This window comes from Equus caballus, chromosome 26 (assembly GCF_041296265.1).
Source record: "Equus caballus isolate H_3958 breed thoroughbred chromosome 26, TB-T2T, whole genome shotgun sequence".
In the NCBI taxonomy this organism is placed as follows: domain Eukaryota; kingdom Metazoa; phylum Chordata; class Mammalia; order Perissodactyla; family Equidae; genus Equus; species Equus caballus.
This window is the reverse complement of record NC_091709.1, coordinates 42,507,197-42,528,142: the sequence shown is the minus strand read 5'-3', so window position 1 is coordinate 42,528,142 and position 20,946 is coordinate 42,507,197. Positions and strand designations below refer to the sequence as shown.

The window sequence follows — 20,946 nt, the reverse complement described above, 5'->3', positions numbered from 1 at the left end:
TATGAAAAATGAGAACCATCAAAACATCCATCAACAAAAGGACAGTCAAATCCATCCTAAGATAATTGTGTAACGTAATTTTACGCAGCCATAAAAATGAATGAACTAGACCTGTGTGTCTCCACAGGGATAAATGTCAAAAAGACCACAAATGAAGAAGAGTTGCGGTAACAATAGGACAGTAGGAAACTATTTTAGAAAGCTTCAAAAATGGAACACAATACCATACATTCAGCCTGGATACCCGCATATGCAGTAGTGATGTCAATACACGCAGGGGAAAGACAAGTAAGAGTTCAGGAGAGTGAGAAGGGAAGAAAGGAGGTCCAGAGGCCTGGGGGGTGGGGTGCGGAGGAGGCGTCAATGATGCTTTGAAATCGTGTTATCTTTAAATTAGAAGCAAGTACGTCAGAGCTCAGCAAAGCTGGGTTGTAGACTCATACGTGATTTGTCTGTTACTCTTGACTCTTTTGTCTGGTTGAAATCATTTAAAACTTGAAAAAAAATTAATACCTCCAAGCTACATCCTGAATTTGGAGGCACTCTGAAACCTGAGTGTACCCTGAAAGCCACGTTTAACAAAATTACAGGAAAAACGAATAGAGACTAAGTCTACTAATCATAATTATCCACGATTCAAGCTACACCCTTTCCTCCCTCCTACCCTCAGGCAAAAGAAAAGCAGGTACAAAATGATATCCAGCACACAGATTGAAGCTCCGAGAAGAAAACAGACAAATTTCACAGACGGAGAGAAGCAATCCAGGATAATTCACCAAATTATATCCAAGGAGACAACTGAACCTGCCCTTGTTAAATATACTGGACATAAAAAGGAATGGCAGAGAAAATATGCAAATCCACTAAAGAAAGCCAGGGGAAAGCAATGGGAAGGAAGTATGCGAGAAAGACAAATAAAGAAGCCGGGCTGGAAGAAAATATACTCCCAGATGTGGGTTAAAAGCTCTCACATTGGTCCTGGTGAGAATCAGTAAACACAAGACAAACACCCCTGGATGGATATTTCTCCATCCCTGGGTCCATCCCTACATGGAACATTTTTAGCCTTGAGGTTGATGTGGAAGATTTCATTAGACACTGGAAGGATGAGTACTTTGAAACAATGATTTTGAAACTGTCTGTGTCATCCCAGGCACTTACAGCTTTACAAACGTGGACCACACTCTAAGCAACCCAAAAAAAAAGTTTTGAGGGGCTGGCCCCGTGGCCGAGTGGTTAAGTTCGCGCACTCCGCTGCAGGCGGCCCAGTGTTTCATTAGTTCGAATCCTGGGCGCGGACATGGCACTGCTCATCAAGCCACACTGAGGCAGCGTCCCACATGCCACAACTAGAAGGACCCACAACAAAGAATACACAACTATGTACCGGGGGGCTCTGGGGAGAAAAAGGAAAAAATAAAATCTTTAAAAAAAAAAAAAAGTTTTGACACTAACTGACTTGCCGCCACAAGAAAATAAGAACGTGATATTGGTGAAACAAGAAAGGAAACATGGGAGGACAAGGCGAAAGAATGAGATTAAAAAGGGAACCTGCAAGAGGTCAGGAACCGATAACCAAAACACCTCTATGAAAAAAGAATCCAGCAAATAAATTAGAAATAGCAAGAAAAAGAATAGACAGAGTTGTAAACTTAAGTGTAACGCCCAGGGATGGCTTCAGATAATTACGGAGAGTCAGAGATTAAATAAAATGCATGGGGACCAAAATTTAGACAACAAATTAAACCCTACGCCCCTGACATCAGTCATTTTATTCAAGCAATTCTTCTGTTGCTCAAAATAGCTTGGGAACATTTTTTGGCAATAACTTTCAAAACCAAGGGTTTTTTTTTTTTTTTAAATCATTAAAAGAAAACTAGTTTCCTTACTTTCTTTTCATACCTCATTCTTGATCCAAAAGAATCTTATCTGGCATGAGACAGCGCTTGGCGCTGAATCGGAAAATAATAACAATAGCTATAATTTATGTAAGACTTACATATCCTGGCACTGTTCTAAAGCTTTATCTATATGAAAGCATTTAATCCTCATAACCACCCCTATGAAATAAGTGCTGTCATAATCTCCGATTTCAGTTAAGGAAACTGAGTCATAGAGAAATTAAGTAACTTGCCAAACACCTGGCAGAGCTGGGCTGTGAACCCAGGCATCGGGCTCCAGAGCCAAACCCTTTATCTCCATGTGAATATTTATTGAAGGAGTGAATGGATGGTCAGCTACTTTATTGACCCAACTTGGTCCCAAACGACTTCAGGCTCTTTTTTCTTCTATTGAGGATATGGGAAAACGTTCAAAATAAGATATAAAAATTCTGGTTGATTTGTTTTTCAAATGCCTCATTACACAATACTCAAATCTCCTAATTCTGGTTTTCAACTGAAGGCGACATTCGTTGTCAAAATCTCTATAAATCATCTTTCCCACCCCTTCACCTTGCCTCTCCAGACACAAGCTCTTAATCCCTTCATAGGCAAAGAAAATTCTTGTCAAAACCTGCAGGAGCCCAGCCACGAAGCTTCAACGGACTTTAAGCTCTGAGGTACCCTCTCGTCAGGCCAAGGGCAAAGGAGAAGAGTCTGGAATTAGGAAAGCTGGGAGGAACCCTCACACACCCAAGGGGCTTTCCTGGGAGCAAGGAGGAGCAGCAGAGGCACGCCATGGGGAGCAGAAGGGGAAAGTTCAACCGAACACTACAGGAGGTTACAAACCTGGGGTCACCCAAAGGCACCAAGGGCAGGGGTGCAGAAACAAGGCTGCGAGCTCCTGACGGTTGAGTTATATTCAAGGGACAGGGATGTGGCAGCTCAAGGCCCATCAGATTCATCCTTGTCAGCATCCCAGGCATCTGGAGAGGCTGACAAAGGCCAAGCAGTTTCATGGCCATTGGAACCAGGATTGAGGACCAGGATCCAGTCCTGGCAGAAAACCAAGTAAAAATTTGATCAGAAGCCGGGTCAAATGGATGAGCATCCTGGGGAGGCGAAGGTTTCCCCTGGGACAGCAGTGCCTGGCTCGGAGCCCAAGGCCAACTGCATGCCCAGGAAGGAGGTGATGGAGACCCTGAAATCCTTCCAGGGTTGAGCTGAACTGGCCTGAGTCTGTAGCCGGTCAAGCAGGACTGAGGAAGGAGGGCTGAATGCTGGCGATGGATGAAAGGATAGAGACTGTCACCCACGCGAGGAAGCTGGGCCAGGTGCGTACAATCTCATAAAATCAGACGTGAACGATGAGCCTTGTTCATTCAAGCTACCTACTAAGAAATCCTACAAAAGAAAGGATGCCCTTATCTGGAAGAAGCTTTGCAAAGACAACACTGTCCTTGTCAATTTTTTGAGGTGACAGCTTAGTGAAACATCTTTACATTCTGAGTCGCATTTCCAGGAGCTAAATGTCAGTGGACTCTCTGCACATATCAGAGTCTAATTATTTTTTGTTTTACCTAACAAAGGAACGATATAACATGAACTGACTTGAAAAAAGAAGGAAAATAGGAAAGAAGAGAGAAAACAGGTCTTAACAGATACGCATCCATTCCTTAAAAGGAAGATATAGATATTTTTTTTTTTTGCCATGCTGTACATTACATCCCCAGGACTTATTTATTTCATAACTGGAAGTGTGTACCTTTCAATCCCCTTTACCCATTTCACCCACCCTCCCCACTCCACCTCTGGCAACCACCAATCTGTTCTCTGTATCTATGAGTTCAGTTTTTTGGGTTCTTTTTAGATTCCACGTATAAGTGAGATCACACAGAATTTGTCTTTCTCTGTCTAACTTATTTCACTAAAAGGAAGATATGAAATGCTCTCTCTTTGAAGCGATTTGTATATGACATGTACCTGTTTAAGAGGAAGCACCATAAAAGATGGGCGTATCCTAGACTACATAACTTAATTGAAATGTTACATGTAAGGATGGGCAGAATCAGCATGCATTTACCCACAAACATGACTCTAGGAATTTCCTGTCTATAAAACACTCTACACAGCAGACATTCCCCACCCCCAGCACTCATTGGAATATGATACTTCCCCAGAACCCTATCTTCATTAAATTCTACTCCTCCGTCTCAAGAAGCCAGGGCAGAAACAGCAAACGAGAGGGACATGGAGACAGGAGGTGATGTTAATATTTACAAAAGGCAAATTCATAACAAAGAAGTTTTTCAGTTTGCCGTGCTAATACAAAGGAAGAGTGAAAAGTAACTTCACAACATCTGATCACTGCAGATGTGGAAAGGGTTTTCCATAATTGGAAGTTGTATTTATCCCCAACAAGTCAGACACCTAAACAAAAAAAAAGGTGAAACAGAAACAGGATTTTAAAAAAGGTAAATGCAATATTTGTCGTGCATATTTACGACACATGTTACACACACACATACACACACCAATTGGTAGAAGTGTTGTTAAAAATGTTGATTATAAAATCTTAAGGCGCCTCACTGCCTTGAGGAATGACCTGAAGAGACTCGCTGCCCGCCCTCTCTACGAAGTCAAAACCCTGCGGGCACTTCTTAGTGAAAAGATGTCTTCACCATATTGCCCGTCAGCCCCTCCACAACTCCCACACTCTGCTGGGAGCTGTCTGTGCAGAATGCTAGGCAGTTGATTTTTTTCTTTTTATATTGGGTTATTCATGTTAACTGTGAGGGGGAAAAAAAGGAAGATTGGCAACAGATGTTAGCTTAGGGCCAATCTTCCTCACCAAAAGAAAAAAAAAAGACAAGCAATAAATGCAGGCAAAGATGTGGAGAAAAGGGAACCCTTGTCCACTGTTGATGGGAATGTAAATTGGTACAGTCGCTATGGAAAACAGTATGGAGGTGCCTCAAGAAATTAAAAATAGAACTACCATATGATCCAGCTATCCCACCTCTGGGTATATAATCCAAAGGAAAGGAAAATGTTATATCAAAAAGATATCTCTACTTCCACATTCACTGCAGCATTCTTCACAAGAGCCAAGCTATAATAGCCAAGAAACAACCTAAATGTCTGCAGACAGATGAATGTTTAAAATGCGGTAGATATATATACAAGGAATATTATTCAGCCTTAAACAAGAAAGAAACCCTGCCATTTGGGACAACATGGATGAAACTGGAGGGCATCACGCTAAGCGAAATAACCCATAAAGAGAAAGACAAACACTGCAAGATATCACTTATATATGCAATCTTTAAAAAGGGGGGGAGGGTTAAACTCATAGAAACAAAGTAGCAATAGCCAGAGGCTAGGGGGTGGGAGAAATAAGAAGAGGTTCTAAGGATCTAATGCATAACACGATGACTATAGTTGACAACACTGTACTATATAACTGAAATTTGCTAAGAGTACAACTTAAACGTTCTCACCCAAAAATAAATAAATAAATACACTGTTAGATCAAGTTTGATGAAATTTGGTCTGTAACCATTTTCTTTTCCTTAATTTAAAAAGAAGACAGAGAACCAGCCTGCAATACGCGGGGATCAGAAGGGCCAGGCGGTCAAAAGAGCCCCTGGTCCCCCGCCTCACCTTTCCCAGGGCGCCGTCCCCACGCCCCCCGCGCGCCCAGCGCCTCCCGCGTTCCCCTCGCCGGCACCACCCGGGCCCGCTCCCCGCGCGCCCGCACCTCCCTCGGCCTCCGCGCTCCCCGTGCCCTCCGGCCCCCGTCTCCAGCGCCCGAACCTCCCCCGGCCCCCGCTCTCCTCGCGCCCCGCCTGCCGTGCCCCCGGCGCCGGCACCGCCGGCACCACCTGCGCCCCCCGCGAGCCCGCATCTCCCCCGGCCCCCGCTCTCCTCGCGCCCCGCCTGCCGTGCCCCCGGCGCCAGCACCGCTGGCACCACCTGCGCCCCCAGCGCCCAGCGCGCCCACACCTCTCCCGGCCCCCGTTCTCCCCGCGCCCCGCCTGCCGTGTCCCCGGCGCCGGGACCGCCGGCACCATCTGCGCCCCCCGCGAGTCCCCATCTCCCCCGGTCCCCGCTCTCCTCGCGCCCCGCCTGCTGTGTCCCCAGTGCCGGCACCACCTGCGACCTCCGCGCCCCCCACGCCCCGCGCGTCCGCACCTCGCCCGGCCCCGCTGTCCCTGCGCCCCACCTGCCGTGACCCCGGCGCCGGCACCACCTGCGCCCCCCGCGCCCCGCGCGCCCGCACCTCCCGGCTCTCACGGTGCGCCCGGCACTCGCTCGGCGGCCCGGCCGGGCTGCAGCCGCAGCGAGCTCACAGCCGCATCGCGGCGAGCAGAGCCGGGGACCCGCGGCCGGTCCTCGGAGGAGCTGGATGCAGGCCGAGCGCCGCTGGCCCCTCCGCACGGCATTTAGGAGGTGGGAGGAGCGGCGCGGCGATGCGCACAGGAAATCTGATAGGTTCAGGAGGCGGGCGGGCGGAGGACGCGGGGCGCTGCGGCTTGGGATGGGGGGGAGGGCGCCCCGAACCCCGCCGCCGCTCTCGCCGGGCTCCAGGAACTGGCAGGACCCTTATGCTGGGTGCCCGGGAAGGCCACAGGAACTGTCTGCAAGGTTCCGCCTCCATAGACCCAGGGCAAGAGCATCTTTCACCGAGCACCAGACATTCACGATGGTGGAATTTGCTCATCTCCCCTTAGGCCGATTCTTCGAGTTCCTCGTCCTGCCTTCCCCGTGGACGGTCCCAAAGTTAACTTTGAAAACATTCTCTGTGCCGGGAAGGCAGCGCGGTCCTGTGCTACTCAAATTCAGTTGGCTTTGAGCAGTGTGTCACGTTCTGATAACAGGATGGGGCGTTATGGGGGCTGTTTGTGTTGGGGAGCCCACAGCTGGTGTATCAAATGAAGATTACGCAGATTCTAACCCGCTCAATGAAGAGGCACGAGCCCTCCACACGGGGTCAGCAGGTTAGTTCCCTCAGCACCCAAGCTCCCCGCTTGGGGAAGTGAAACCCCAGGGTTGATGAAGGCGCAATTTCAGTATACCCACACGAAGGGAGTCAAGTCTCCTGATTGATTACTTACAGATCCCAGAAAGAGGGGGCGGGCGCAGGCGCAATGAGCCAGGGGGCGGCGAAGCGGGCAGGTGTGCCAGGAACGCTAACTCAGTCCGCGAGCGAGGAAGGTGAGCGGTGAGACAGACGAGATGCTGCCAAAGGGATGCCAGCTTTCTCTGGCGGGAAAAATATACATTTCCCATGTACAAAAATATACACATATATTTTTTAAGAGTTAGGGGCATATCATTGATCATCTAATTCATTGATTGTCAATCCTGGCTGCGCGGTACGATCGCCTGGGAAGCTTCGAAACTTCCCAATGCTCGGGCCCCCTACCCCAAGCCAGATGATTTTGACTTCTTTTCCTTAATCTCCTCTCTGCAGTAGCTTCAGAACAATGCCAGGCCTGATTTCCCCCACGTTAGCATGTGGTCCTTCTTGCGCAAAGATGAAGTGAGCTAATGGGGGGATGGGGCGTGAAGAAGACCCCCAAATATTTAGCGAGATGGAGCGCCCAGGCCCGAAAGGTGTAGAATCGTTTCAGAGAAAGGAAGAGGCCCGGGGAAGGCGCGGGGCGGGCGGAGCCGGCGCCCTGGGAAGAGGCTGATGAGGAGGAACGTAGGAGCGGGGCAGCGCAGCCGCCGGCCTGGGTGATTAGACTCCCCCGCGTTTCGGCACCGCGCTCCGGCTTTCCTGCAGCAGGTTCTGCAGCACGTTTCCTGGGGTAACCAAGTGGGCCTGGAGCGCTCTCTGCTGAGCGCTCTTACGGCGCAGCCAGGCAGGATGCAGCCTCGCAGCCGTCAGGTGGGGTTGGCGCCAGACCAGAGCGTGGATGAGGTAAAGCGTGCCCTCTCCTTCCCGGAATCCCCTCCCGACCTGCCTCCCTTCCTTGCGCCTCCCCGTCCGCTCCCTAGCAACACCTCTGTCAGCCTCAGACGCCTTAGTTCAGACGGCTCCCGGACTTGCTTCAGGCACCCCGGGCATCCCGAGGGGCCCAGAGCCAGGGCAGGTGTGTTTTAATCGAGGTGAGGCGAGCTGGGATGGTGCAGGACCCAGAGAAGGGGGCCTGGGGAGGACAGGACTGAGGTGCGGAGGGGCAGCGTCCCAGCAGGGCCTCTGCAGGGAGATGACGTTCCAGCTGAGCCCAGAATGATGAAAAGGCCACGAGAAGGTGAGGAGAGAGGCTTCCAGGCAGAGGGAAGGCCCTGAGACAGGAACTTGTCTGCCCCTGGCTCAGTATTACCGTGTGGAAAGTGGGCTAATAGAACAGGCAGACGAGGTAGGTCCGGGTGCACAAAGGGCCCCTGGACCAGAGCTCAGGTTCTAAGGCTCTGACATTGGCCTCTGCTGGGCTGCCGTGTCCCCTGCACGGTGGAGGGGATCTCACCTGTGAGCCTTGCAGACCACACCCCTGAGGGAACGATTTTGTGGGGGCAGTGGCACCTCTGCCCCACGTGTCCCCCACCCCCACCCAGTACCTTCTCCAGAGCGTGGGACCCTGACTGCTGCTCAAAACGTCCAGCCTTCCCAGGTTACTGACCCAAAACAGGGGTTGCCAGAAGCACCGCTGACGTTTTTGGTCAGACCAGTGTGTTGTGGGGACTGCCCTGTGTGGTGGAGGGTATTTAGCAGGATTCCCCAGCCTCTACTCACTAGACGCCAGAGCACATCACACACACGTGTGCACACACACACAGACACACACATGCAAGTGGTTGTCTCCAGATGTTGTCAGATGTCCCAAGAGGAGCAAAATTGCCCCCCGGTTGAGAACCGCTGTTCTGACAGGAAGGAACGGGACCGAGTGCCCCACAAATTGCTACAGAACACATCATTATTAGTGATGGCCCCATGGAAAAGGGCCACCTTCCAGATACATAATAGGGCCCTGGCCAAAGTCCTCTCCCTCTGGTGGCACCAGCCTCCTTGTGCTCCTCGAAGGAGCAGAGCTCATTCGCATCTCTGCATCTACGTGCCTGTCTTCCTCCCTCTGTCTGGAATGTTCCTCTCCCAGATGGCTCTCTGCGGCTTTGCTCAGACCTCCACTCAGATCCGCCTCCCAGGCAGGCCTTCCCCCAGCACAGGCTAATGCACACGCCCTCCTGCCCTCGTCACCCCCATCCCGTGACCCTACTTGGCCCAGCATTGCTGCCCGACATCGCCGAGGCCATTTGCTCCTTTGTGTGTGCCCTGTCTCCCCTTCCAGAACAGGACTTCAGGCCAGACCACCACAACCCCAGCAGAGCGCTCGGCCTGGCAGAGAGTGGATGCTTGAACAATACCTGTTGAATAAATAAGCGGGGGGGATGAACAAATGGCAGAAATATGTGCGGCATCTGGAAGGAACGGAGAAGGTGGGGAGCTCTTGGTTGCCATTGGGTTGGGTCTTGGGGAGTTGTGGGAGGCACCGAGAGACCCCTTCCCCCTCATCCCGGCTGGTGATCACAGGAGGTGGGGGCGTTGCCCCCTTCTCACCCATGTCAGAGAGGTTAGAGCTGCTGCTGGCAGGAAACCCTGCATTTCCAATTACAGGACCTGGGTGGAACCAGCATCTGTGGCTGACAGTCCCAGGGACCCTATGCAAATTTGAAGAACCCAGCAGAGGTTCTTTGAGGCCTGGAAAATGGCATTTCCAGGGAAGCCACTATACTGATTAGAATTACTGTGCCAGGAAGGTTTTTCGGGCCCACAGCAGTTTCCTGAAACGTTAAACAAAGCTCTCACGGAGCAAGGAGAAGGGCTGTGGGAACTGAGGTTCAGAGCTCAGAGGAAGTAGCTGCGGCTTAGAGAGTCTGGTGTACATGCTAGCTGTGTGGCTAACCCTCCTGGGGCCCCAGTGAGGCCCGTCACTGCTCCCCTTGACATCTGCGGTGAATGCTGGAGCATCTAAACGAACCAGATTCTAAAGTCTAAAATAAGATGTTCGTCTTGAATCCTGAGGATAGAAGCTCCAAGCCAGGGAAGTGATGAAGAGGTAAGGACACAGAGAGCCTGGGCAACCTGGTTCTACAACCTTCTGGCTCTGTTAAATTGGCTCCACCATCAGCTTCCTCATCCACACAGTGGTTGTGATAATAGAGTTGTCCTGGGGGTCACATACAATAGTCCAACCAGAGGCTGGGGACGCGCCTGTGCTCTCTCTCTTAGTAACACTTACCAATTCTAAGGGAGTTTTTGTTCTCTCGTGTGTTTGTTTTAATTCCATGTTTCATTGTCATCTTAGGAAGCCGCATCCTTCTCTCAACATTGCCTTCAGAAGCATTTGCCACCCTCTCAAGAAACCCATTCCTTAGATGTACACACCGTTCTTGTCAGAGAAGCTATCCACCTGGTGCTAAATGAATTTTTTGAGGTGTGTCGAAAATCAACTTCACACTCAAAGGTTTTTCTAGGACCGAGGAGGTTTTCATGTACACTGAGCTGTGCAGACGGCTCCTCAAGAGGCACGCTGAAGAGAGGGTCAAGTCCCGGGGACCATTTGCAAGCGAGGACGTTCATTTCAAGCGTATAAATTCTGGAGCGTGGGCTCAATACATCGATCATCCTTTGAAGAGGGCACAAAAAAAGATAAAAGGCATTATTATCTTTCTGCTTCAGGGACACCCAGTGGCGGACGAGAAACCAATTTGCCAATAACTGACCATGTTAGGAGGTAGGCCTGGACTTGAATGTTGACAGAAGTTTAACCAAATGTGATGGGAGCACAGAGGAAGAGCCAGCTGATTGTCCCTGGGGGTTGTTGGACTTCATCCATTGTTTTTCCATCTTGCTCTAGCATTAGAAACTCCTTTCTCAAATGGAATGTGGGTGTACCTCCAATATTCGGAAACCAGCTCCGTCAGAGCTGTTCTGCTGGGGGGGGGGGGGGGGGGCGTGCCCTCCAGCCCACTCGACACCTCCCTTCCTTCCATCACCCCAAGATACCGACTCTCACCCCAGGACTGTGCCCAACGCTGCTTCCATGTCTCCAGCCCCGAGGATGAGGAAGTTTCTTTCCAGTTCTAACCACACCTGTTGGTTAATGGGACCAAAGTACAAAACACAGAGGAAGCTAAAGGAAGTCAGAGTCCAGGCAGCTTCCTGGGTTTGTCCTGGGGCCCTTCTGCTTCTCCTCAACCTCCTGCCTTTTAGAAAAGTCCTTCCCTTTAGCCCGCGTGTGGGTGCACCGGGGCAGGGCAAAGAAACAGAATACTAACCAGCAGTGTGCTCCTTGTCAGCTCGCTTCCACGGAGCGAGATCACACTAAAACCGAAGCTACAGAGAAGTGCTGAGGACACTTCCTTCAGTGAACACTACAGCTTCCAAAGCCCTTTTTATGTAAGCCATCCCATTCACGCTTCTGATAATCCCCCCTCCCCAGGAACAGTGCCCACGAGGTGTTTTTATTTTCAGATGAAACTGAAAGCCAGTGGTGCCTGACAGCATGGGCTTCAAAGCCACTTACTCACCCTCTGGCCTCTTGTCACCGCAGTGTCCCACCTCCGCAATGGAGATGGCAGGAAAGGTGTTGTGAACTATGCCTGGCCCGTAGGGAGCCCTCGGTCCACGCCAGTCTGATGAGTAGGTAACTGACCCAGGAGCTCATCCCTGGGCAGTGGGGTGCGGAGGACCAGAACCCAGGCCTCCGATTCCCCCTTGGATGCCCTCCTAGCCCGGATGTTCCACGGTCCTTTGTGTGGTCGTCTCAGTCCCCACAGAAGCACTTCTGATCCCCCAAATAAAGTAAAAGTGATGACACTACTTAGTGAACATGTGAATAATACTGTGATGTGAAGGCTGTTTAACAGAATTTTTTGTCGCTGGTTTTATTGAAAGAATTAATCATAGCCAATTGAAGAAAACTCACTTAAATCTCTTTTTTAGAAGTGAAATTATTATTCATTATTATTAAAGCTCTGTGCCAGTCATTATTCTAAATGTTTGACATGCGGTAACTCATTTATTTCTCAGTACAGTGTGGGGAGGGCGGTGCTGTTTTATCCCCATTTTACAGATGAGAATACTGAGGCACAGAGTTCTAATAATTAGCCCACGTAAAGCAAATTCTCGCCGACAAGAAACAACTTAAAGTTGTAGTGTATGTATGTGACTTTGTTAGCCCACCTCGTTCCTCCTCCCACCTCTTATCCTAACTGTTATGAATCTAAAGCAGGGGGGGGAATTGAGAACGCAAACGCTGCGCACTTTAGCCCGAAGTGGACGGGGAGCTGGCAGATGTTCGCAAAGGTTTGTTTCAAAGGAGGAAATCCGTAAAGCCATCATGCACCCGTGGGCTGGAAGAAGATGCGATACCTTTAAAAAAGAGATCAGGAACCGATTACCCTGCTTTCGTCTGAGGCAAAATATCTAGGAATAGTGGGGAGAGCAATACGAAAAGTTAATTAGAGACCAGGTAAAATGGGTGAGGGAGATAGTGCAAAAAAGGGTACGATCGTCTGTAGAGGCCAGGAAACAGACCTGTAGGCAGTTACCCGTTCTTCAACTTTTCTTCCTCTTTTATGGACTCAAGAGCATGGCTTTTAAAGGTTCTCATGGTTCCTGAGTGCTAGGGCGGCATTTACAAAAGTCTGCCCCTTGGACGTTAGAAATGTATTTTAAAAAAACAGAATCCAGGGTCTCGTGTACGAATGACTTTGGGAGGCCCTGTCTGTACGGTTTTTAGTGCAGGACTTCTCAGAGCCTTTGTTGTGAATTGTGAATGCTCAAGAGTGACGTAAGGAATGCAGCCTGTTCCAAACTTGTCTAATAATGCAACCAATTTTTCAAAGAGTATGTTGTGGGACTAATGTTCCAAGATCCCCACGTTGGATAATGGTGTTCTAAAACTAAATAAGTCAAAGGGAAGTGAATAATGACGTGATACCTCTGTTATTCCTGCTATTATCTGACACCCATTTGGCAACGTGACATTTAAGTTGGAGCACACGGAAGGGAGGAAGGCTGTTGACGCACTTTGAGAAGTGAACTTCAGTTTTCCACGTGTTATGGAATGCCTTTCGGGCAAGATCCCTGTCTCCTAGAACCAGGAGCACATTCTTTTCTCAGCCCCTTCTGCCTTGCCACGCCCCCCAGCGCAGCCAAGGAAGGACGGAGGTGTCACATGCTTTGTCCAAGGACAAGCCGGTAGAAAAGCAGGACACTCCAAATGTACCCAGTTGGATGAGATCCAGTCCCCAGTCAATGGAGCGACTCCCGTTTATAGAGTGTCCAGGCTTGAAGACGCCAGCCCAAGCCAAAATTCCTGCCATGAATGAAGCGTCTGGGCAGGCTTTCTCCCGGCCACATCGTGCCTCCTACTGGCTGCCTGACCTCGGAGCCCAGGCCTGCCAGGGGCGGCTTGCACCACGGGCTGCCTCTTTGTAGAGTTCCGCCATCTTTTTGTTCTCTAACAATTGTCGAGGTTCACAGGACTGTGACATAGGCAGGACAAGGGGTGAGAAGCAGAGAAGGCGACAGATGCCTTTGGGATCCTTTCCTTCAGAGAGGGAAGGACCCATCCAAGTTCACAAGCTTCCCCACCAGCCAGCCGACCTCCTATGACCACCTTTCTGGATCTACAGTGTCACTGTCCAGCCTGATGCCCAGGTCAGTAGCCTGAGGTCCCTCCTCTCTCTCCTTCACAGAATCCATTTGATTCTCCCTAAGCCTCTCTGTTGAGTCCAGCTCCTCCTTCCACTCCCAGCTGGTCCAAGCTTCACCATCTCCAGCTGGTGCTTTGCAACCAGCCCATGAGTGGCCTCCTCCTGAGCTCCACTGTTAGAAGAATCTAATTAAATCAGACCTTTGCTTGAAATCCATGTTTGCTCTCGGCAAGACACATGTGCACCCCGAAAGACAACTCATACTTTGGCCCCAACTGCTCACCTGGCCTCAATACCTGCCAGGTGCTGCACCACCCCTCTCATCAACCATGCTGACAGTCTGCCACTTGTGACACAGCACCCGGGCATTATTTATTCCTCTCCTGTTCACTCTTCCCTTCCACAGGTCCCTAGAAAACTCCTATTCAGCCATCAAAACCCACATCAAATGCCACCTTCTCTCCTTGCTCAGAGTTAGTGACTTCATCCCCCTGCCACGTTTGTCCCTGCCTCTGTAGCAGCACTGGCTACACTGTGCCGCTGGAGCTGCTGTCTGTTGGCTCGTGTGTCCATCCCCTCACTTGGTGACAGAGACCTCAGATCATTTGTTTTTATGTCCTGGAACCTCGCATGGCGTTAATGCATGTTTTAAATCGTGCATGAGTGGATGCTGAGAAAATCTCTGTCTGCCTTGCTGTGACCCCCAGAAGCCTCATGCAGGTCGAGAGGGAGGAAGAGGTGACAGCTCTTCCTTTTTTCTTTGTTTCTCACCCCCATCGCTGGATACAGCCAGTTGTCAGTCATTCGGGCTAAAATATGGAAGAGCTGTGTTGGAAACTAGAGTATTTTTGCAGAAGGGGTAACGCACGAGGCTGTGTGCTGGGACACAAGACAGGTACGTTTCAATAGAAGGCTGGGACTCAGGCCACGCCTGGCACGACCAAGGACAGCAGACTTAACTACATTTGAAGTCCCCGGATGCCAGGGTCAGTGGGACTGAGAACACGGGGAGGGAAGAGGTTGCAGCGACGGGGGCCCAGGAGGGACAACAAAACTCACATCTTGCTTCACCATTCTGACTCTAATCATGGTCCGTTTCAGGGCGATGGCATTTTTGTTCATCCTGCCACTGACTTCAAGCCCTGGTCACAACAAAAGGACTTTTGGAAATTATTGGATCCTATGAACTCTTAGTTCTTACGTATCTGCTCCAAAGCAGGGGCATTGTCCAATTAATATTTCAACAGCGTGTCCTGCTGGGAGCCACGTACAAAGAAATCAGGGTCCCTTCTCCGAGTTCCAGCTACAGAACTCCAAAGAGGACGTTTTCACACATTCTCATAGAGAGAACTATCGTCAACTATAAAAGAACTGCCTCAGGTGACAAGTGCAGTGTCACACCCTTAGGGAATAAAATTCTGGAATGAACTGAATCCTGGGAGTTGAATCAATAAATTTAGAGAAGCGAGGAAACGGAACAGACAGCTTTCTTTATTGAAATGAAGGGAGGGGAGAGCTTTGCAGTGGACACAGGTGTCTGTCATGGACAGAGATTAAAGTAAGTCAGCCAGGTCTCAAAATAGGGACAGGAACACGTATTTTCCACAACAATGGTTTCCATCTTAGAAAAGAGATCATTTAAAAAAATCATTAATCTTATTTTGTAGCATAAGAACATGGTTTAATTGTTTACTGCCCAGATTTTTCAGTCTCTAATTGGAGCAGTAGGTTGCACTACATCTGTATTTTTAGTGATAATAACAGCTGCTCTGGAATTGGTATGAGTTCCCCGTTGGTAAAAGAAGTTGTTCTTCAATAATTTACACTGCCTAATTCTTCCTTGTAGGGCTCTATGAACAAGCAAGTACAGGACCACCATTTTCATAGTCTTTACACTCGACTTGCCTCAAAGGCTCTTAAAAGCGTTGGAACCAGCAACGTTTTTATTGGGCATCCTCTGCGCTGACCCTTAGCTGCCACCTCAGGGTACCTGCCCAGCTGAATCCAAATTGAGCGTTAAAATCCATGCTACAAATTCCTCCTGGCTTTTCCCACTTCAGCCAGTGATTCCCCAAAACCTATTGTGCGTTATGAACAAAAACTGTAAGACTGAAGGCGTGATTTGCAAACTGTATTTCTTTGTATGTGGATGCATATGGATGCCCTGACAGAGAGACCTGGCCAATTCCGCTTCCTGGTGATTGTGAATTCCTTGATCCCAGGACATACCAGTTCAATTAACTCAGCAAATGTTTATGGGCACGGTCTCTGTGTAGTCTATAAGCTCCGTAAGGACAAGGCTTGGGTCTGATTCGGGTATCACTGTATACCGAGCACCCAAGACACGTCTGCCCAGCGTGACTTAGTCCCTCGATAAATATTTGATTGACAGACTGTCAGGCACTAAGCTAGGGACAAGGACACCAGCCATTAAAGGTTGGAGTACAGCAAGGAGTGGCCACAATGCAATCAACGAGCAGCCTGCACTATACTCGGGTGGGAGCACAGTTCTCTGGAACAAAAAGGAGGATGTGATCAATTCTGCTCGGCCACTGGGAGGAGGGAAGCGCTGCTCAGGGGGACTGCCAGGAAGGCTGGACCTTAGAGGACAGGTGGAATTTCATCCTGACTGCAGAAACGGAGAAGAGTTGTCCTGGCAGCAGGATAGCATGAGCAAGGGCATGCAAATGAGGAAAGGTATAGGGCATGGCGTTCTATTGCTGCCGAAACAAATTACTACAAACTCGGTGGTCTAGAATAAGACAAATTGATCCTCTTACAGTTCCTGAGGTCGGAAACCCAGTGCTCCTGGTTTCTTTGCTTCAAGTCTCTCAAGCCCAGAATCAAGACGTCACCAAGACTGAGCTCTGGGGGAGAATTCGCTTTCGGCGCACTCAGATTGCCGGCAGCAGAGTTGTGGGAAAGAAGACCCTGTTTTCTGGCTGGCTGCTGGCCGTGGGGGGCTCTCAGCTTCTAGAGGCTTCCTCCCTCCCCTGGCTCGTGGCCCACTTCTTCTTCACAGCCAGCAACAGCAGTCAAGGCCCGCTCACACTATGACTGTCTCCTGCCTCTTCTTTCAGCACAGCTCTCTGCCTCTTCCACTTCCCTCTCTCCCTTAAGGGCTCGCGCGGTTAGATTGCGCCCACCCAGACAATCCATGGTAACCTCCCTATCTTAAGGTCTGTACACTGAACTGCACCTGCAAAGTCTCTCTTGCCATGTAAGGTGACATATTCACGGGTGTCGAGGATTAGGGTATGGGCATCTCTGGGGACCATAACTCTGCCAACCACCCACAGTGTCTCCTGGGAGACAGAATATGTGGAGAGGAAGGGATGCAGGAGGAGGAGGAGCCCAAGGCCGTCCCGTGGAGGCCTTCGAATGACTTTCTATAGAGTTGACTTATGATCTTGCAGCCACTGAGACGGTGGAACTTTACGAAGAGGCAGGGCGAGGAGTTCGCGTTCTCCTCCTCCTAACAGGGTCTTTCACAGAACAAAAGTCTTCCTTTCAATGAAGTCCAGGCTATCAATTTTTCCTTTTATGGATTCTGCTTTTCAAGCAGTCGAAGAACTCTTTGCCCAGCCCTAGATCCCAAAGATTTTCTTCTGTTTCTTTCTAAAACTTTTATAGTTTTACGTTTAAGTCCATCATCTATTTTGAGTTAGTTTTGGTATAAAATGTGAGACATATGTTGAGCCTTACTCTTTTACCTATGGATGTCCAACTGGCCCAGCACCATTTGCTGAAAAGGTTGTCCTTCCTCCACTGAATAGCGGTTGCAACTTTGTCAAAAATGCCTGCTTGCGTGGGTCTGTTTCTAGGTTCTCTGTTCTGGTCCCCTGATCTGTGAGTCTATCCCTTTGCCAATAGCACACTGTCTTGATTCCTGTAGCCTTATAATAAATCTTAAGATACAGTAGACTGTCTCTTCCCACTTTATTCTTCTTTTTCAAAATTGTTTTAGGTATTCTAGGTCCTTTGACTTTCCATATAAATTTTAGAATAATCCTTATTATTTTCTTCCTTATATTTACTTTTAGCTTTTTTTGTTTGTTTAGTTTCTTTTTTTTTTTAAGGAAATCCTTGCTTTTGCTTTTTTTTTTTTTTTTTGCTGGGAAAGATTTTCCGTGAGCTAACATCTGTTGCCAATCTTCCTCTCTTTTCTTTTTCCCCACCTCAAAGCCCCAGTACATAGCTGTATATTCTAGTTGTAGGTCCTCCTAGTTCTTCTATGTGAGCCACCACCACAACATGTCTACTGACAGACGAGTGGTGTGGTTCCATGCCCAGGACCTGAACCCAGGCTGCTGACATGGTGGCAGCACCAAACTTTCACCACTAGGCCATCAGGGCTGGCTCTATTTGTTTAGTTTCTTTTGTGTGTGTGTGAGGAAGATTGGCCCTGAGCTATCATCTGTTGCCAATCTTCCTCTTCTTGCTTGAGGAAGATTGTCACTGAGCTAGCATCTGTGGCCATCTTCCTCCATTTTATGTGGGACACCGCCACAGTGTGGCTTGATGAGCCGTGCTAGGTCCACAGTGAGGCTGGACGAGTACTACTAAGTCTATGCCCAGGATCCGAACCTGCGAATCCCGGGCCACTAAAGCAGAGGGCATGAACTTAACTGCTACGCCACTGGGCTGGCCGCAATTTGTTTAGTTTCTTAAGGTGGAAACTTAGATTATTGATTTGAGACCTTTCTTTCTTCCTAATAAAAGCGTTTAATACCATAAAATTCCCTCTAAGCACAGCTTTAGCTGAATTCCACAAGTTTTGATGAGCTGTATTTTCCTTTTCACCCCACTCAAAATATCTTCTAATTTCCCTTGTCACTTCCTCTTTGATCTATGGGTTATTTATAATTTCCAAATATTTGGAGATTTTCCAGATAGCTTCCTATTATTTATTTCCAATTTAATTCTATTATGGTCAGAGAACACACTTTTAATGATTTCAATTCTTTTAAGTGTGTTAAGGCTTGTTATGTAATCCAGAATATGGTCTATCTTGGACAATGTTTTGTGTGCATTTGAAAACATGTACGTTTTACTGCTTTAGGTAGAATGTTCTATAAATGTCAGTTGTGTCAAATTGCCTTATAGTGTTATTCGGGTCCTCTATATCTTTCCTGATTTATTTGTTCTATCAACTACTGAGAGAGGAGTGTTAAACTGCCCAAGCAGATTTATGGATTTGTCTATTTCTACTTTCAATTCTATCTATTCTTGCTTCATGTATTTTAGGAGCATACACCTTCAGGATTGTTATTCTTCTTGGTTGATTATCCATTTTATCACTGTATATTTCCCCTTTATTTCTGGTAAGTTTCTTTGCTCTGAAATCCACTTTGTGTGATATTAATGTAGCCACTCCATATTTCTATTGATTAGGATTTTTATAGTATATTTTTTTATGCTTTTAACCTAACTGTATGATTATATTTAAAAATTGGTTTCTTGTAGTCAGCATATAGTTAGGTTTTGTTTTATTAGCCAATCTGACAACCTCGGAATTTGTCTTAGATTGGCACCTGAGCTAACATCTGTTGCCATCTTCCTTTTTTTCTTCTTCTTCTTCTCCCCAAAGCCCCCCAGTACACAGTTGTATATTCTGGGTGTAGGTCCTTCTGGCTGTGCTATGTGGGAGGCTTCCTCAGGACGGCTTGATGAGTGGTGCCATGTCTGCACCCAGGATCCCAACCAGCAAAACCCTGGGCTGCTGAATCACAGCACGTGAACTCAACCACTCGGCCACGGGGCTGGCCCCTGACAACCTCTGACTTTTAACTGGTGTTTTTAGATCATTTACATTTCATATAATTATTAATATGATTAAATACCATTCTATTAATTATTTGCTGTTCATCCCTTTGTTTATTTTTCCGGGGTTCCCCCTTCCCATCTTCTTTCAGATTATTTCAGTGATTTTTAGCTTCCCATTTTATTTTATCTATAGGCTTTTTGGCTATAGGTATATAGAGTATTATATATATAGTATAATTTAGTGGTTGCTCTAAGAGTTATAATATAACATTGCACAGTCTACTTAGAGTTAATGTTTCACTATTTCCAGTAAAATGTAGAAGATGACCTCTAACCATATAGTTAGATGTGGTTTATATGATGAACTTCACTTTAATTATAGTTGTCATATGGATTATATCTTCATATATTAAAAACTATATCAGTGAGTGCTATCACTTTTTCTTTCAACAGCCATACGTATTTTAAAACACCTAAGAAGAGAAGAAAAGTCTGCTATATTTACCATTTTTTGTTACTTTTCCTTCACTCATGTTCAAAATATCCCTCTGGGATCATTTTCCCTCCACCTGAAGAACTTCCTTCAGCATTTCATTTAGAGCAGGTGTGATGGTGACAAATTCTCTTAGTTTCCAACCATCTGAGAATGTCTTCAGTTTGCCATCAATCCCAAAGAATGTTTTCATTGGATATGAATTCTGTGCTGAGAGTTCTTTGCTTTCAGCATTTTAAAGATGTATTCCACTGTCTTCTGGCCCCCCATGGTTTCAGAGGAGAAATCTGCAGTCATTTGAATAATTGTTCCCCAATATGTAAAGTTTCATTTTTCTATGGCTGCTTTCAAGAATTTTTTCTTTGTCTTTGGTTTTTATCAATTTTGTTATTTCATGTCTAGATATGCTTTTCTTTCATGTTATCCTGTTTGGGGTTTACTGAGTATCTTGAGCCTATGCAGTTATGTCTCACCAGATTCAGGAAGTTTTGGGCCACTATTTATATCCCTCTTCAAGTTCCCTCACTCTTTCTTTACTTCATCTTCATTCTACTGTTGAGTCCATCCAGTAATTTTTTTTGCTAATTTCAGATAGTCACATTTTTCGGTCCTAAACTTTCCATATTACCTTTTACAATTCCTATTTCTCTGCTAAGAATTTTTAACTTTCCATTCATTTCAAGATTGTTTACCTTTACTTCACAGAGGGTGATTATAATAGCTGCTTTAATGTCTTTGTCTGATAATTCCAACATTTGGGTTATGTTGGGTTTAGCATCTGTTGATTGTGTTTTCCCTTGAGAATTGGTCACATTTTCCCGGGTCTTTGTACATCAAGTAGATATGCATTATATCAGGGACAGTTTGAATATTACATTGTGAGGCCCTAGGTCATGTTAACATCGTTTGGAGAACATCGATGTATTTTATTATTATTATTTAGCAGTCAATCAACCTGATTAAGTTTAGACCCCCAGTTTTGTTTCACTTTCTGTGGCCGTGGTTTCAATGTCAGTTCCATTTTCAAAGTCAGAATTATCTCCATATATTCTTCAGCTCCCAGGTGCCCCCTTTCCTGTTCTTGTGTCCAGAAAAGCAAATATCTGTAAGAGTTTTAGTTCCTTGCATCGCTGC

The 20,946-nt window shown here is 47.6% G+C and overlaps 1 protein-coding gene and 2 long non-coding RNA genes across 4 annotated transcripts in view; 1 reads left to right on the top strand and 2 right to left on the bottom strand.

The window, feature by feature from the left end:
* Positions 1 to 6,327, bottom strand: part of B3GALT5 (beta-1,3-galactosyltransferase 5) — a 101,813-nt gene extending 95,486 nt beyond the window's left edge. For both annotated transcript variants that reach the window (XR_011432890.1, XM_001493811.6), the window contains exon 1: positions 6,163 to 6,327. The gene's annotated coding sequence lies outside the window, so the exon portion shown is untranslated. The remainder of the gene's footprint in view (positions 1 to 6,162) is intronic.
* A 3,816-nt stretch (positions 6,328 to 10,143) lies between these two features.
* LOC138920899 (uncharacterized) lies at positions 10,144 to 20,114 on the bottom strand. The gene is made up of 2 exons (XR_011432891.1): positions 19,825 to 20,114; positions 10,144 to 10,516 (listed from the first exon to the last, which is right to left on the bottom strand). It is a non-coding gene; the product is annotated as an uncharacterized lncRNA (long non-coding RNA).
* Positions 13,408 to 15,141, top strand: LOC111770825 (uncharacterized). The gene is made up of 3 exons (XR_002804255.2): positions 13,408 to 13,557; positions 14,343 to 14,448; positions 14,655 to 15,141. It is a non-coding gene; the product is annotated as an uncharacterized lncRNA (long non-coding RNA).
* Positions 20,115 to 20,946: the final 832 nt, after the last annotated feature.